The sequence below is a fragment of the Acomys minous genome, assembly GCF_964271855.1.
Source record: "Acomys minous genome assembly, chromosome: 6".
In the NCBI taxonomy this organism is placed as follows: Eukaryota; Metazoa; Chordata; class Mammalia; order Rodentia; family Muridae; genus Acomys; species Acomys minous.
Genome location: NC_140487.1, coordinates 61691548 through 61708088, shown reverse-complemented (window position 1 = coordinate 61708088; position 16541 = coordinate 61691548). Strand labels below are relative to the sequence as shown.

Genomic DNA, 16541 nt, shown 5'->3' with positions numbered 1-16541 from the left:
GCATCTCTGACTAGGTTGTGAGGATTACCGCCATGCACAGGACAGAGATCCCACAAGATCATAATGCAACACAGCTCTGTGAAAGCCATGCTCGGGCCATGAGAAGAAGTCTTAGGCTCAGCCACCAGAGAGTACTTCCCTGCAGACAGATTATAACAGAGCCGACAGGTTCCTCCTGCACAGTGACATTATAGCCATCCTAGAACGGCATGGCACAGTGCATAACCCTTATTGACTATGCTACCAGTTCTATGAGAGTATAGACTTGGGAAGTAGATAATTTTTAATAACAGATTGCTGTCCTATATGTTTACTACACTCTACTCTGTATTGTTTTAGAGTGTATCGTTGTGTTTATACAAGCAGCAGCCATCCATATCTCAATTTAATAAGCCAAATTGAGTGCTTGTCCACTCAGTACATATTAGTCGCTGATAATGATGTTCTAAATATTAACATAGTATTTCGAGGGACGTGATAGCAAACAGTTGTTCAGGGGGAGAAAAAAGGTTTCTAATGACAAGTTCATGCTAGCTGAGGGAATGCTGGAGGGGAGCTGGTAGGGAGGGATGTCTGTTCTCCAGGCACAGCCCAAGCCCCGTGGCTCCTTAGCTCTGTAGTCTACTCATGGGTATGAAGTACTATACATAGCAAAAGGGCACAAAGCAAATCCAAGAGAGGGCCAGGTCCAAAGGAATGGAGAAACAAGTTTCCAAGGGCTTCTCTTATTAGGGTCAGAAAAAGCGTGCTCTAATTCCCCCATCAGGAAGTTGTGGCAACAAATGTAAGATGCCCACCAAGGAACCTCACCAGGGACTCAGCACTCCAGGATATTTTGGAGGTAGGGGCAATGCTGGTCATGATACCCTGCCTGCCATGCACTCAAATCCTCTACAAGTAAAGTCAGTGTCCAGCACGAATTGCATTGTTTGTCTAAACTGTTTGGGCCCCACAAAGAAGAATTCTTATTCATTATCTAAGCCTCCTGAAGTCTTAGGAGGTCCACAATCCAGGTTTGGCCAGGAGCAACCCTTCAGCACAGAAAGTTGCTGTTCCCTTTCCAAACCACCTGTACACATAGGGCCTATGTTTTTCCTATCCCTTTGAGGGGAGTCTTTTCCTCTATTCCTATCCAGAACTTCACTAATCTACACATTTCACTTTGTGTCTTGGCTTTTCTTCACTTAAAAAAGTCTTTCCTAGAATCTTAAAACCAAGGCCAAAAACAAAGCTCATGCTGTTTTGCCAACCTCAACCATATGGAGGTTGTAGCTTGGAGTTCCGGCTGCATCCCCTGCTGGGCTGGACCAGATGCATAGTTTGTAAAGCCAGGTGAGGATGAGTAAGCAGGATGGTTCACTTTAAAAGTGTAAAGTCCAAAAGGCAGCTGAGTTCTCAAGAAAGGTGTGGGCCCTTTTAAGGCAACAGCAGTCACAGTTTCATGTGTTACATGCTGGTGGAGGTCAGCTTTAGGCTCTGGGTATCTTGGGCACGGCACAGGTGGGCTTACAAGGTTGACTTCTTCAGTTGACTTGAATTGGAAGGAACATTTTTGTGATGTAAATCAAACCGTATGTGAAAAAATACTTTATAAACATTAACAAACCATATTGTACTATTGAATGTTTTCTAAATTTGTCTGATCATAAAAAAAAAATTCCCTGGGGGTGCTTAACACCAGCCTCCTCCCCTAGAGAGTTTGCCTCATGTTCTCAGAGTGGAGCCAAGAACTTTGTTCTTAAGAAGTTCATGGAAGAACTTTATGACCAGGAAATTGTAGAAATCTTTTGGTTAAGCACACAACATTCAGGGGCAGACAGACCTGTGCTCAAATTCTCCGTTTGTCAGCAATATGACATTAGGATCATTATTTAATTTCACCAGGCTTAATTTCCTCATCTGAAAAATAGAGATAATTATGCTTAGTACAAAAGGTCACTATGGGAAGAAAGTGAGGCAAATGTGTGTAAGGAGCTTAAAACGCTGGTGCAGTGAGTTCTCAGTGACGGTGCTTCTAAATATTATGAAAAAAGACAAAACCTTCCTTTAAAACCATCAGTTTTGTAAAACTAGATGAATCGAGTTCCAATGTACATCACCGAAGGCAACCATTGTTATTTATATTTGTTGAATTAAACCCATTTGGAAACAATGAGCTACAATCAGAAATGGATTACTAATGGCAAGCATACTTCAAGTAGTTATTATGTTTGGCTGGAAAGTCTCTGTCCTTCCCAGTTACACACACTGAAACCTAATCGCCAGTGCCACAGCATTAGGAGTAGACTTCGGGAGCCTAATCATGGGCTCAGTCCCCATGAATGATGCTAACTGTCCTAATAAAGAAGACCCCAGAAGGTCTCCTACACTTCTTCCAACATGTGAGTGCAAGGGATGTACCATCAATGAGCCTGAGAGTGGTCCTCCACCAGACACTGACTCTGCATAAATTTCTCAGCTTGCAGAACCATGAGAACTACATCCCTATTGTTGACAAGCCTCCCAGTATGGTACCCTGTTGTATAAGCCCAACTAGAGGAAAGCACAAACCAGGCTTGTAGCAGGCTGCAGATAGTCATGAAAAAAGAATGTTCTAATCACAGAATTGTTTTTGTCTAGAACAAAACAGGACCAATGAAACTATGTGTCTCTAAAGAAAGCTCATAATCACCTTATTAGGACCTTGAGGTGGAAGTGAGAATGAAGAAAGGCCATTCCAGGTGGGGATCTTTTGGCCAAGCAGATGACTTACTCTTAGAATAGTGATTTTTTTTTTAAATCACTAGAACAAGAGGTCCCTATAGAAATCATACAGAGAATCCACAGGAAGCAAGCGTAAGATTTAATGAGAAAATGCAATGTGAACTGGAACCAGAAAAATGCTCCAAATGCTGAGCTGCACTTACATACTGAATAGATTTGCCAGCAGTGGAGAATTTATGAGCCAGAAATAGAAAGGGGTGAGTGAGCAATCTTTGACGGTTTAATTTAATAAAAATGTTTAGTTCTTCATTTATGCTTAATTGCAAAGATTTACACTCATGCCATTTATCTCTCCCTAATATATGTTTTTAAAAATGAAAGGAACGAGGCTAATAAAGAAAATGAGGGAATTCAATGAAGGGTTCACAATGGGTCCACATCCAACAATGGCATAATGCAAACACACATTTAAAACGTATTGTTAGATCCTCATAATAGAAATCCTTCTTTAAGATTTTTTAAAGCCTCAAGTGTTATGCAAGCTGCTGTAGCTCATTTCCTGATGCTATAACTAAGTAAAACAAATTGGATATTTGTAAAGAATAAATGCTTATTCTGTTCCAGGTCCGGAAGGCTGAGATGCTCAAAAGAGAGCACTCTTACCTGATGAGATCCTTACTGAAGGTGGGGACTCTGCACATTCCCAGCGTGGTATGGGACATCATGCAGTGGAATAGGATGTACCAGCTCAGGTCTCACTACCTTTACTTGTAAGACCATAATCCCCTTGGATCACTACCCATGCTTATGGTGGCATTTATGATTGATTGCCCCACAAGACACACTCTGCGTTTAAATGCTATAGAGGATAATTTCCAGTCTCCTAATACCTCATAATGGGGAGTCTATTTCTACATAAGTCTTTATTTCTTTATTTATATGTATTTATATGCTTACGTATATATGCTATATATGTGCAGATACATGCAAAGGCTAGAAGGATATCAAATCCCATGGAGATGAAATTACAGGTAGCTGTAAGCCAGCTAGTGTCAGTACTAGGAACCAAGCTTGGGTCCTCTGGTAGAACAGCAAACGACTTTAACTGCTGGGCCATTTTTCCAGTCTTTCAAAATGCATCTTGGAGGGAATATTCAAGTGTTAATGGAGACATATTTGCATGAATCACTGAGAAAAGAGGATATTTTTCCAATCTTGATAGATTCATAAACTATTGATGACAATGACATTTTTGGGGGGTTGTTTTCATTCATATATGGTGATTATTACAGATTCGTGTGTTTAAAAAAGATACATTGATGCCCTAACATGCAGCATCTGTGAGTGTGTTCTTAGTTGGAAGTAGATGGTGCTTATGGGTATAATCAAGCCAAGGGAACATTGGCTCCTGGTGGGTCAGACCTTTAGAGCTACAAGAACAGAAAACAGATTGACTATCACCTATGGAGAAGACCTTGTGAAGGTACAGGTGGATTTGGGCATTGCCCCAGTGTAAGCCAGGGAACTAGAAGGTTGTTGACTACCACTGGAAGCTGGGAGAAGCATTGAGTGGACTGTCACCGAGATCTTCTGAGAGGATCCAAGCCTGTCCACACCAGCGCTGGGGATTTCTGACCCCAGGATCATCAGGGAATACATGTGTGTTGCTTTGAGCCATCAGCATTTCATCTGTGCTTCTTCGTTAGAACTACCCTAGGAAGTAAACCCAATGATGGCCCCATCTTGGGGGAATGGAGACACAACTCAGAGGTCTTGTCAAGCCCAAGAGATTTCTCTTGGAATCTCAAAGAGCTCAGAACTGTTGAGAGGATGAAGATGAGGGTGTAACCCCAACCCTTTAGCAACAGTACTTTTGAGAAGAAGGAGTCCTCACCACAGGAGACCCATGGAGCCATACCAATCCTCGTGAAGAGTTTGGCTATTGCTATGGTTTAGATGTGGGTTTCCCTCATATGTGTATGTGTTGAAAGTCTGACTGCTTGCTTCTACATAGCAATGAGAGAGGCTGTAAAACTTCTAGGAAGTAAGGACTGGTGGATATTGAGAAAGGGAAACTTTCATACTTTGTTGATGGGAATGCAAATTAGTATAACCTTTGTGAAAAAAATATGATGCAGTATCCTCAAAACTAAAACTACATTTATGATATGACGTAGCTGCCTTACTTCTAGTTATACATTTAAATTTTTATAATTATTTATTTAGAGTTTTTAAGACAAATGTACTGTAACATGTATGTGGAGGTCAGAGGACAAGTTATAGGAGTCAGTTCTCTCCTTCTACTATGTGGGTTCCAAATATCAAATACAAGTCATTAGGCTTGACGGCAAGTGTCATCACTTCATTCATCCTTCTTGCCTACCTTTCTAAGTGTATAGTTAATGGAAATGTAAGCAATATATCAAAGAAATATGTGTTCCCTTGTTTACAGCAGTAATATTTATAATAGGTAAGATATACAATCAAGCTGGGTATAAAGGTGCACACCTTTAATCCCAACATTTGGGTGGCAGAGGCAGGTGGATCTCTGAGGATGAGGTCAGCCTAGTCTACATAGTGAGTTCCAGGACACCTAGAGCTGTATAGTGAGACCCTATCTTGATTTTTAAAATAGATACATAATCAGCCTGGCTGTCCATCAACACATGAACATATAAAAGAACCTTGGTATACTTACACAATACGGTAGTATTCAGCCAAGAAGGAGTGCTGAACCCCTGTCACTTACAGCAAAATTAATAGAACTAGAAAATAATGTGTTGCGTAACAAATTTCTCACCAAAAGACAAGTACTGCCTGCTTGCCCTTGTGTGTGGAAGCTGAGATATGTCTGCCAAACATAGGATAGTGATGAGAAAAGTGTGCCAGCATGGGGCTAAAGGGAGGCTGGATACGTATGTGTGAATATCTCAGTGAATCTCACCAACATATAAGCTAACCCATCTTATTCCTTTATTGAAAATATTCTTCTCTTATACAATATCTTGACCACAGTTTCCCTTCCTGGCTACCCCCATCTCCCTTCTCCCCTCCATCCACTCCCCCTCCATTTCCCTTTCGAGTGATCTTCTCCTTCTCATGAAGCCATCGGCATACCAAAGCATGCCCTTTTAATCTCTGCAACTGTGAGTTGTGTAAACCTGTTTTCTTTATAAATCGCCCAACCTTGAGTAATTCATTCAAGTAATGAGGGGAAAAAGAGATGAATGCAGCTATCTGTGCCTGCCTACCTCAGGGGAGAAAGCCTCTATGGTGAGGTACAGGCGTAATGATAACAGTAGTCTGTGCTGATAGTCCTCTGACAGTGATTAGAGGTAACATCTGTTGCACATCTACCACGTGTCATGTGGAGTTAAGCACTTCACAGATTAGTTCATTTAGTCCTCACAAGTATTCTAAGGAGCTAATAGTATTAGCTTTAGGATACAGATAGGAAAATGGAGACAGCTGTAATAATGTACTCCATCACGGAACTGACAGGGCTGGACTCTAACCCAAGCTAACTGACTCCAAAGCCTACACTCTCAGCCTTCAGTCTCATAGGGCTGCTTAGCACAGCAAAGGCTTCCTGGCTGCATCCTAGGCAACTCCAGAGCAGAGTCCTGCTGACAGCTGCATACTACAAGCTTGTGGTGTTAGCAACCCAACTGGAGAGGTTGTCTTGCTACCATACTAATACTGCATTCATTACTTGAATTCATATTTTATTATCTTGAGACCAGTGTGCTCTGGATTATAATAGAACATGATTATTAATGTCACGACTGCAGTGGAGTAGCCAGTTAAAGAAGGCCAGAAAGGGCTGGGGGAAGTGGCTTAGTCAGTAAAGTACTTGCCACACAAGCTTGAAGACATGAATTGGGAAACCCAGCACACATGGGAGAAGTATCAGACGTAGTGAAATGTGCCTGTACCCCAGTATCAGGGAGCTAAAGACAGATTTTTGGAGCTCACTGACCAGCCAGCCTAGATAGTTGGCAGCCTAGATAGTTGGCTCAATGAGAGAGCCTTCCTCAAAAAGTAAAGTGCAGAGTGATAAAGGAAGATACTACATGTTGATATCTGGCCTCTGTATGTGTGCATGCATGTACACACACACACACACACACACACAGAGAGAGAGAGAGAGAGAGAGAGAGAGAGATGTGTACCATACATACATGTACCACACAGACATGCATGCATCAGTACCCATGCATTAAATAACATACAGCAATACTTCCTGAAGGTGATATACATGTGTGTGTATGTATGTATGTATGTAGGTAGGTAGGTAGGTATATGTGTACCTCCTCAAGCTGATGAAAAGCTATATATTAACATGTATTTGAATAGATCTCTGCAGATAGGCTATGTATTTACTTTTCTATCTAGTTGTAGACTGAAAGGGGGATTTTTAACATGTTTTCAACTGCATCATATAGAAGAATTACAGAAATACTTGTGTGTATTTCTCTGGTATATTTCCTTCAAGTTGGTCCCCTTTAACATTTCAGTTGGTAAATGAGGCTCATCCACTAGCTGGTATTCAGAAATAAGCTTAATTATTCATCAACTCACACTCACCTTGTATTTCATGGTTTCCCAAATGTCTGTACAATCTTTATTAAATGTAAGCCATTTTATGACTACAGCCTATTCCTGAAGAAAAATGATCTTGCTTCTAAAAACGACCATTAAGTTCACAGATTTTCTCTCTCTGTGGCTTGATGCTATCTGGCAGCATAATTAGCTTCATGTATGGTTAAATATTATGAGAAAAGCCGAGCGCCTCCAAATTCTCCAAGATGCTTATAATTTGATGGCGTAATTGCTCTCTTCCTTATCAGTTCCTACACCCACCCAGCCCTGTCTCTTCATTTTGGAAGCTGAGAGCCATGTGCTTTAAAGCTGACATGAAAATGCTCAGCAGGAATTGTCATGAACCTTGACAGACTGAACACATATGTAAAGCGAGCTCTTCAACTGCACCTCACCTTTTCTTGAGTTGTAACTTCAACCTTATCTATGATCCCTATTGCTATAAAATGTGCATTTTCATATAAACACAAAATTCTGCATATCATTTTGGAGATTCTAAAAACTGAGAGTGCCCTATGTGATCTTCAGGCTAAAAACTCATCATGTAAATTATATACCTTGGCTTTTTTTTTCTTTTTTTTTTCTTTTCTTTTCCTTCTTTCTTTTTTTTTATTTTTTATTTTTTTATTTTTAGGAACTAATACAATTCAGGGCAAGAATAGGGCTTTCAAATTTTTTCAATGATTTTATTATATATTTCACTTCTCTTAACCACCCTTGTGACACATAAGTAAATAAGAAAAAGCTATAAAATATATGTAATGCCTTTAATTTATTAATAATTTCTTACACTAATACAATGCATTTCTATCATATTCACTCCTACTGCTCTTTTCCGACTCCACATCTCCCTGCACACCCCCTCCCCAGATTCATTCTCTCTTTTCTCTCACACACACATACACTCTCTCTCCCACCTAGTGAATCCAGTTAGTGCTACAAGCACCCACATGGATGCAGGACCAGCCACTGGAATATGGTCCGCCCACCAGGTACCACACTACCAGAAGGAAAACGCATTCCTCCTCCTCCTCCTCTAGGAGCATCATCTAGCTAGCAGGGCTTGTGTGGTCCTCCCTGCTCTGCGCTAGAATGTTGACTGGCCTCATCTGGTGCATACAATCACCGGTTCCTTGACTGCATGAAGGCAGTGGGGACTGCTACACACAGAAGACATCGTTTTCCCCTAGTCCTCTCTGATCTATAGCGAATGAACAATTTGTCTTCTCAACAAGTTTGCAAGATCACTCGTGTACTTTATATGTTTCCAGTTGCACATAAGCATGTTTTTAAACCATGATGAAACAGATACACCAACAGTCTGAACTCTTCAATCGCTGTAGCAACTCTAGGATATAATTTCTGAGATGCGGTTATATCTTGTATTTTTTTACGTCCATGCCCCAGCTGATCACATTACATGTATTATACAGTTGTAAGCTTGACTTATTACTGTGGAGATTTTGCTTAGGCTTATGATAGAATTAGAATAGCCTTTTGAATCTAAAAAAAAAAAAATTAACAAGCGCAACTGTGTGAATACAGCTCCCTTCCTGGGTTTTTCTGGCAGGCTTTGTGTAAAGCTTCCAATGAACAGGGCCACCTTTTAGAAAATACTAGAAGCTTTGTTCTTCTGCCTTCAGAGGCAGTTCTCTCCATTTCCTACATCTGCTGCTCTTTCTTATCCCTTGCAGGAAGCGTTCATAAGACAATGAATGATTCAGCAGAGTGTCTGTTTAAACTGTTCGGAACAAATAGAGCTTCATTCTTAGCCCTTGTTCCTTGGTATCTGATTAAAATGCTTCATCTTTCATTACAGAAATGTTTCATGTTGTGACCTCTTGGCCTCACTATTTGTTACAGTTCGGTTAGATTTTTAAATAGACTTCACACCGCTCCCCCTCTGTCCTTCAAGCAGGAAGAAAGTACCAGCCTGTCTGCCCCGCCCACGCCCGCCCCGCCCACGCCCAAAAGAACTTTCCAATTGAACATCTCTCTCCTCTTGGTTGGTTAAACCAGATAGCTGATAAAGCAAGTCCATAGAACTTCAAAATCAATCAAGGTGCTGCATTCCCCCGGTCCTTCCTAGGGGAAAATGTTCTTAAATGGACGGTTCTATTCTCCCCAAAGCACTGGCTTTGGTTATCAGCTGTAGATTTCCGTAGTGGCTAATAACCAAAGCCAGTGAGTCTCCATCATCTGGGACCCACGACAGCATCCATCTAGTGATTGTAAACAACAAATCTTATGTCTCACAGTTAGAGTGGCTGGATGTGAGGTGAGGGGGCGAGGTGGTGCTAAAGTGGTGACTGGTGAGGGCACAGGCACAAAAAAGGAGTTCTTTCATTGGGCCGGTTTTTGGTAAGGGCACTAATCCCACTGTGAGGGTAGCATCCTCGTGGCCTGGTTGCTTCTTACACGCCCTGTTTCCTAAGCTCTTCTCACTGGGAACTGAGGTTTAGAAAGGGGCACACACTCAGTCCACAATCTGGAGGGTGACAGCTCCTGCTGCTAAGTTAGGATCTCTCGCGCTCATTGGAGTGTCATCGGTAAACCCAGGTGACTATCAGTGTTCTCGCTGACCTTGGATCCGGCCAAAGAGGAGCTTAAACAGCTGAATGGCATCAAGAGGAATGTGCAGATGTCATAAACTAGAAAACTAAAGCAAAGGTGTATCAGCATCACACAAGAACCGTCCTTGGGAAGGGCGGTCTTTAGGAGTATGTACTGTGAAGAGAACTTTTATTACAAATTGATCTGTAGGAGCCAATAGCTGCTGTGGGTGGTTTTCCAGTGTGTGTGCTGTTCAATAATCCAGCATGACTCAGAAGTGTTATCGCTCAGTTACCAGGAAAAAAAAAATGTTTCTTTTGACCCAGTTGCCAATGTCCTCTGCAGAGCGGAGTTTGAGCACCTTACAGCGGCTTCTTCCATCTTGGGTTCACTGTCCCTGGAAAATCATGGCTATCTACAAAGCCGCAGGGGAATCTATGATTCTTCCAGATCTAAAAAACAAAATCACGACACATATATGTGATATTATGGAGAAAATATAACACAAAGAAAAGCCATTTCTAATACATCTCCAATATTCATTGTAACTAAACCCTACTGTCTGGGGCCCAGAAGAGCTCACGCACGGTTGTTCTCAGACAGAGACAATAGTGTTTACCAGCCTCGGAAATCAGGACCGTGATTGGTACATCGAGAGAGAAAGCATGAACAGCAGGATGAAAAAAAAGAAAAAGAACTCTCTGTGAAATAACCTATACTTTGTGCCAATAAACTTAATAGTGACTGCGATGTCTTAGAGAAAAAAAGCCCGAGTTAGCCTCACAGAGCTAATACTGAAAGGCTAATGATAGTGATCCACCCCCTCGCCCCATTTTGTCTTTGATTTGTTTGTTTTAACATGAACACTGAGGAAAAAGAAAAGGAATTGACAGGAGAAATCGCAAAATCACACTCTGTTCCTTTACAAAAGTGGGCAATTCAAATAATTTCACTCAATTTTCCAGGAAGATGTTTGCAGTAATTGGTACATCAACTGAGGGCTAAGCTCCGTTGACCAGACAATCCTCGGCCCCACAGGAATGTTTATAACATCCTAACAAACGTTTCTTAAGCAATTATAATATTTTGCTGACATGTTCAAGGTTTGCTCATACCTCTGATTTGCCTCATATAAACTGAAGGGACAGTCATTTCTGAAGGCAGTTTTTACAGGGAAAAATGTATTTGAACAAACCCATGAGCCACCACACACATCTACTCTCCCCACATTGATGGAGCCCAGAGTATACAGCTCTCCTGCCCTGAGCACTTCATTATGACACCTCTCTACTCCTTGTGAGTTTATTGATGGAAAACGGCACATTTTCTTGTGTCAAATAAACAGATATCAAAAGCTATCCGAGCGCTATCCACAAAACTGTAAATTCGCAAACTACAGGGTTTATTCATTGGGCTTGTGGGATTTCATGAATTGCCTCAGTAGTGTAGTGCAGTAGAAGTATCGTCCTCTCTAAAGTTTGGATAAATGCATTGTGCCGCTTCGAGAGGAGGCATGGTGGGCTCCACAGTGAGCAGTCTTTTACATTAACAGTGTGGAAACAAGTCTGTCTCGTTATCCGTCAGAGTGCATCTGAAGCCCTGAAACTGCGGATTTATGTGCAGCTCTGTCTGAAAATACCATTGAAATGTGAAAATTAAACCGCTCTCCGCGTCTTTGGAGACATAGGTTTGAGGCTGGCGCTGGTGATGCGGAAACTTCACTCTTCCCCCGGAATAAACCAAACGCTTTCAGGACAGACGAGGCGGGACACACAGATGGATTTGAAGGTTGAGGATGCCGGCGACAGAAGTGTGATCATACTGAGTGTCCTTTATTTTAGTGCAAGATTTTAGTTTGTTTTGTTTCTTCACTAAAGAAAATATAACAGAAAGCTTTTGTAAGTGATTCGTTGCCTGGAGTTAATTTGTATTCAACAACCTACAAATATAATAAAATGTTGGGGGCTTATGGTGAGATTTTTTTTTTTTATTTCATGCACAGTCCTGAGCCAGTAAAGATATCTTAGCAGGCAGAATGATACTCTCTGCCTGAAAATGAGCATGTCCTAATCTTTAGAACCTGGGAGTCTGTAATGAGATACAGTGACTTTTTTGTTGTTGTTGTTGTTGTTTTGTTTTGTTTTGTTTGTTTTTGGGTTGTTGTTTTTTTTTTTTTTTTGGTTTTGGTTTTGGTTTTATTAATACAGGGTTTCTCAGTGTAGCCCTGCCTGTCCTGGACTCACTTTGTGGACCAGGCTGGCCTCGAACTCACAGAGATTCACCTGCCTCTGCCTCCCCCGGTGCTCAGATTACAGGCGTGTGCTGCCGCTCCTGGCTTCAGTGAATGCTTTTTAATGGAGAAATGACTCTACATTCACCTAGTAGGTCAAATCTGACCACACAGAGCCTTGGAAGTAGGATTAGAAGTTCAGAGGATGCAGTGTGCATTTAACGCAACTACTCCCTGTGAAGATGGAGCCAGGGAACCGTCCAATGATGGCCCCGGTGGCCTCAGAGAACAGAAAGGCAAGGAAAGGGATTCCACCCCACAGGGCCCCAGAGGAAGGTGCTCTGCCAAAACAGCCAGGCCCATGTGAGATTTCTTTGCACTCCACTAAGCCTCTACATTTCTAGTAATTAGCTCCAGCAGCCACAGGAAGGATCACCGCATGCATCACAATGTTTTACCAGATTTACATACAGAGACCATGACAAGAGACATGCTAAAATACATCTTAGACAAAAGGGGGAAGTTGGCAGGGCTGGTAACAGAAATTGAGAGGTTTGAAACGCAGACAGGTATGCTTAATCTGTCTCTGCAGAGATTCCTTTAGGACTGTGACAGCTACAGGGTCCTAAAACCTGCCTATATTCACAAAGAATTCCTTTGCGGCACATACAATCAGAGACCTTAAAAATGTGATGCAATGTGTGAATGCTTCCGTGATCATTAGTTTTCAGAAGTCACATAACAGACTATAAATTGAAGAGAAAGGATTAAGTGAGCATGTATACTTTTATTTCCTTACTATTAATGACTGACAGCCAAAAGCAACCATGAGCTGTCTAGACGCTTATATTTCTTCCTTAAGATTGACAGACAACCAATGACAAGAGGCAAGTTATATTTTCCAGGCTTCTTGTTACCATTTTCATGTTCTAAAAAACCATTCTTTTCTGTCATGGTTATTATTTATTTTCATTCTAACAAAATAGTTCAGACTTTTTTTTTTAAGCATAAAGTAAAAAATAAATTTCTAGGGTTTGCTACAACCAAATAATTGAACGCATTGCTAAGGCATGGTGAAACGCTGCATACCTGCCTTAATCATAATTTCTCTAGTATATTTTAGACCAGCAGTTTTAAACCTCTGGGTCGCGACCCCCTTTGGGATTCAAATGTCTCTTTTACAGGGGTCACCTAAGTCTATCGGAAAAACACAGGTATTTACATTATGGTTTACCACAGTAGAAAACTACAGTCATGAAGTAGCAATGAAAATAATTTTTGGTTGAAGGGGTCACCACAACATGAGGAACTATATTAAAGGAGCACACTGCATTAGAAAGGTTGAGAACCACTGTTGTAAAGGAACATAATACACTGACTATGTTCCTTAGAATTAATCTGATTATATTCACGTTATATTTGTCATACATCTCCATGTACACATACACGTAAGTGCATCCTTAAACATGTCTCTTTGCTCACCTGGCATGACTGATGCAGTACGAAGGACCAGTAGCAAGGGTGACAATAATCCCATGATCTCTGATTTTTTTTAATCAAAGTATTGGAAGGTCTAATTTGCGATACGTTTATGAGAAAATAATGAAAGTTGATTCTACTTACAGAAGTGCATTCCAAGGCATCAGAGGCAGTGAGAATAGTTAATTTGTCTGTAAGAACCTCTGAGCCATCCTAAACTTCCTTCCTGCTGCTCTTGTGTGACTTACAGTGTGTTGCTATCAGGACGATATTTCTGATGTTGGGCCCCGCAGTGGTTTGAATGAGAAATGGCCCCATAGCTCGGGCGCTTGGACACTTGCTTGCAGTTGATTTACTATCGGGGGAGTCCTGGGTGGCCTGGGCTTGCTAGAAGAAGTATATCAGCAGGGTCAAGCTCTGAGCGCAAAACTTCTCACTTCCTGCTTACTCTCTCTGCTTCCTGTTCATCACTGATGTTGTGAACCCTTGGCTTTCTGCTCCTCCCTCCGTCCCTTCCTCTGCTGTCATACCTTCCCACCACAATGAAATATTATCTTTTTGCAACCATCAGCCAAACCACCTCTTTTTGCCGTCAGTGGTCTTGCTCATGGTGCGTCACCACAGCAACAGAAACGTAATGACGCAGGCTCCCTGATAACGTTTCATCAGCTCCGTGTTTGACCCTCCGGACTTCGAATGTTACAAAAGTTCTTTTCTGTGAAATGTTGGCCTAGTGTCTTTTCCTCCGGAACACTGTGATCTTCTTCATCACAACCATTTTCCTCATTTGACTTGGCCAGCTCACTGTGTTCTTCTGCCCACAAAGGCAGAGTCCCCAGGTGTGGCACGGCGGCCTGTTCCTTCTACTGTGCAGCCTGTATTCAATTCAGACTTCACTGTCTATGTCATCACTCTCTGCTTCTTGATCACCTTCATCTTAGTTGGCCACCATCTCCTTTCCAAGGTCTGTTTTTGTAACTTGTCACACAGCCTGTCACTTGGAAACGGGGAGACAATACAACCGCAAGCTTTTCTGTCGTTTCCAGAAAACAATAACAGCCATGAAACAGATAACCATTAACAGACTCTGAAAGCAATATGGCATCTTGTCACTCATCATGAGTGACCTTTTCATACATGGAATGTTTCTGGACAGAAGAGCTAGCAATAAAACTTGAACATTTTACCTATGGATAAAGAGGCTTTGCAGTATGCAATTGTCCATCTTAATATATCTTATTATGCCTTTAAGTGGATAAATTTGAATCATGTCATGAGGCTGGAGTAATTTAACTAACACAGAAAACTAAGTTTGTGTACATTAGAGCTACAAAGCAAGGAATATCTGTGTGCCCATGTATTTGTGTGTGTGTGTGGTGTGTGTGTGTGTGTGTGTGTGTGTGTGTGTGTGGTGTGTGTGTGTGGTGTGTGTGTGTGGTGTGTGTGTGTGGTGTGTGTGTGCGCACGCACGCATGTATATGAGAGTATTCTGTATTTTTGCAATTTAAATGAATATCATATAATGCACTTCTTTTCACAAAATTGCTTTTTAGACTCAAAAGCTGTTATATTTCAAGAGTTACTCATATTGGTGCACGTAGCTGTTGTTTATTGCCTTTTCTGTTTTATAGTAGTCTGCTCATATGACTACACTTCAAGTTATTTATATGTTCTTTTGTGAAAATTTATATTGCTTCCAGTTCTTTTTATTACTGCAAATAGTTTTCCTCTGAGATTTTTGTGTATTGCTTCCATGAAGTTTGGGGCAAGGATTTCTCTAAGGTAAAAATAGCTAGGATTAGAAAGTTTTAAGCCTTACTAGGTATTTCCAAATCATTCTATGGCTTTATGCATCCAGCCAAGTAATATTTTAGAGGTTGTTTGGTCATAGTTTGTTTCATAAAAATTAGCACCTGTACATGCTGTTTCACCAATGTGATCATAAAATCTGATGAAGATAAACTGACTTCCTTCAAAATTTTTATTAACAGAAAAACGGGACACTTTCATGTTTCTTTAGACGTGAACTGTTTAAATGTGCTCTCAATTCTACAGCATATTACCTTGTAGAGACCAGACGTTGATAGCGTATCATTTATACACAGAACCATGATCCTCTTGTAGCCTCTGGTTTTTCCTTTGGATCATGCTATAGTTTAATGTACCAGAGATGTAAACTTGAATGTAAAAGAATGTTCTATTGTATTCTTTAGTTTATATTTTGTGACTTGTATTACTAACTTCTCTTTTGTGCTTCATGCCCTAAAGATATTTTATATTTCTCAAAATCTTCGGCTATTTTCCATACTTCTGCCATTATATATACATGCTTTCTACGTGGCTACCACAGTTTCTTGGGTTTTTTTTTTTATGTAATTTTCCATCATTAAATAGAGAAGAGAACTCCTCTCTCTACTAACATAAATCCACTTCTCTCTTAAATCAAGTTTTTGTTCTGTTATTTTTATAGTAGCTTTATGTTCAAGCAAAATGAGCAGAATACAGAGTTTCACCTCACCCCTTCCTCTCGTGTATATTGTCTCTTCCTCAGTCACCAACGTACATCAAGTTTTTATATATACTGATCTCCTTAGAATCCTAGATTTTGTTCCCTTTGTCAATGCTGTTTAACCTTGATGCTATGTCACTGGTGTGTCACGACAATGGGATTTGATATCTGGCAGTGTCCCTATATTATTGACTTTAATAAAGTTCTTAAAACTTCTTGTTAAATTCATCTATATTTTTCCTGTGGCAAATAGTAACAAATCACAATAAGTTTTGATAAGTTAATAAAGAATTACAATCTAATCAATTATAATTAATTCTTAATAAGTGATTATTTGTAATGACTGTTGATATAAAAAATGCAGTTTTGACGGTCTGAGCTCTAACTTACATGCATATCATCTATCTACTTAAAAAATACTAATTCTCATATGGAAAAACAAAAGAAACCAAGTTGCTATGACAA

At 40.7% G+C, this 16541-nt stretch overlaps 1 protein-coding gene and 1 long non-coding RNA gene across 3 annotated transcripts in view; one reads left to right on the top strand and one right to left on the bottom strand.

Moving 5' to 3' along the window:
• CNTNAP2 (contactin associated protein 2) overlaps positions 1–16541 on the top strand; it is a 2010562-nt gene that overhangs the window by 1618568 nt on the left and 375453 nt on the right. The gene's annotated exons all lie outside the window — the stretch shown is intronic.
• On the bottom strand, positions 9721–14202 carry LOC311600920. 2 transcript variants are annotated; one of them, XR_014780413.1, is made up of 3 exons: positions 14098–14202; positions 11498–11729; positions 9721–10310 (listed from the first exon to the last, which is right to left on the bottom strand). It is a non-coding gene; the product is annotated as an uncharacterized lncRNA (long non-coding RNA). The 2 variants fall into 2 exon arrangements; XR_014780414.1 differs by lacking the exon at positions 14098–14202 and adding an exon at positions 13571–14034.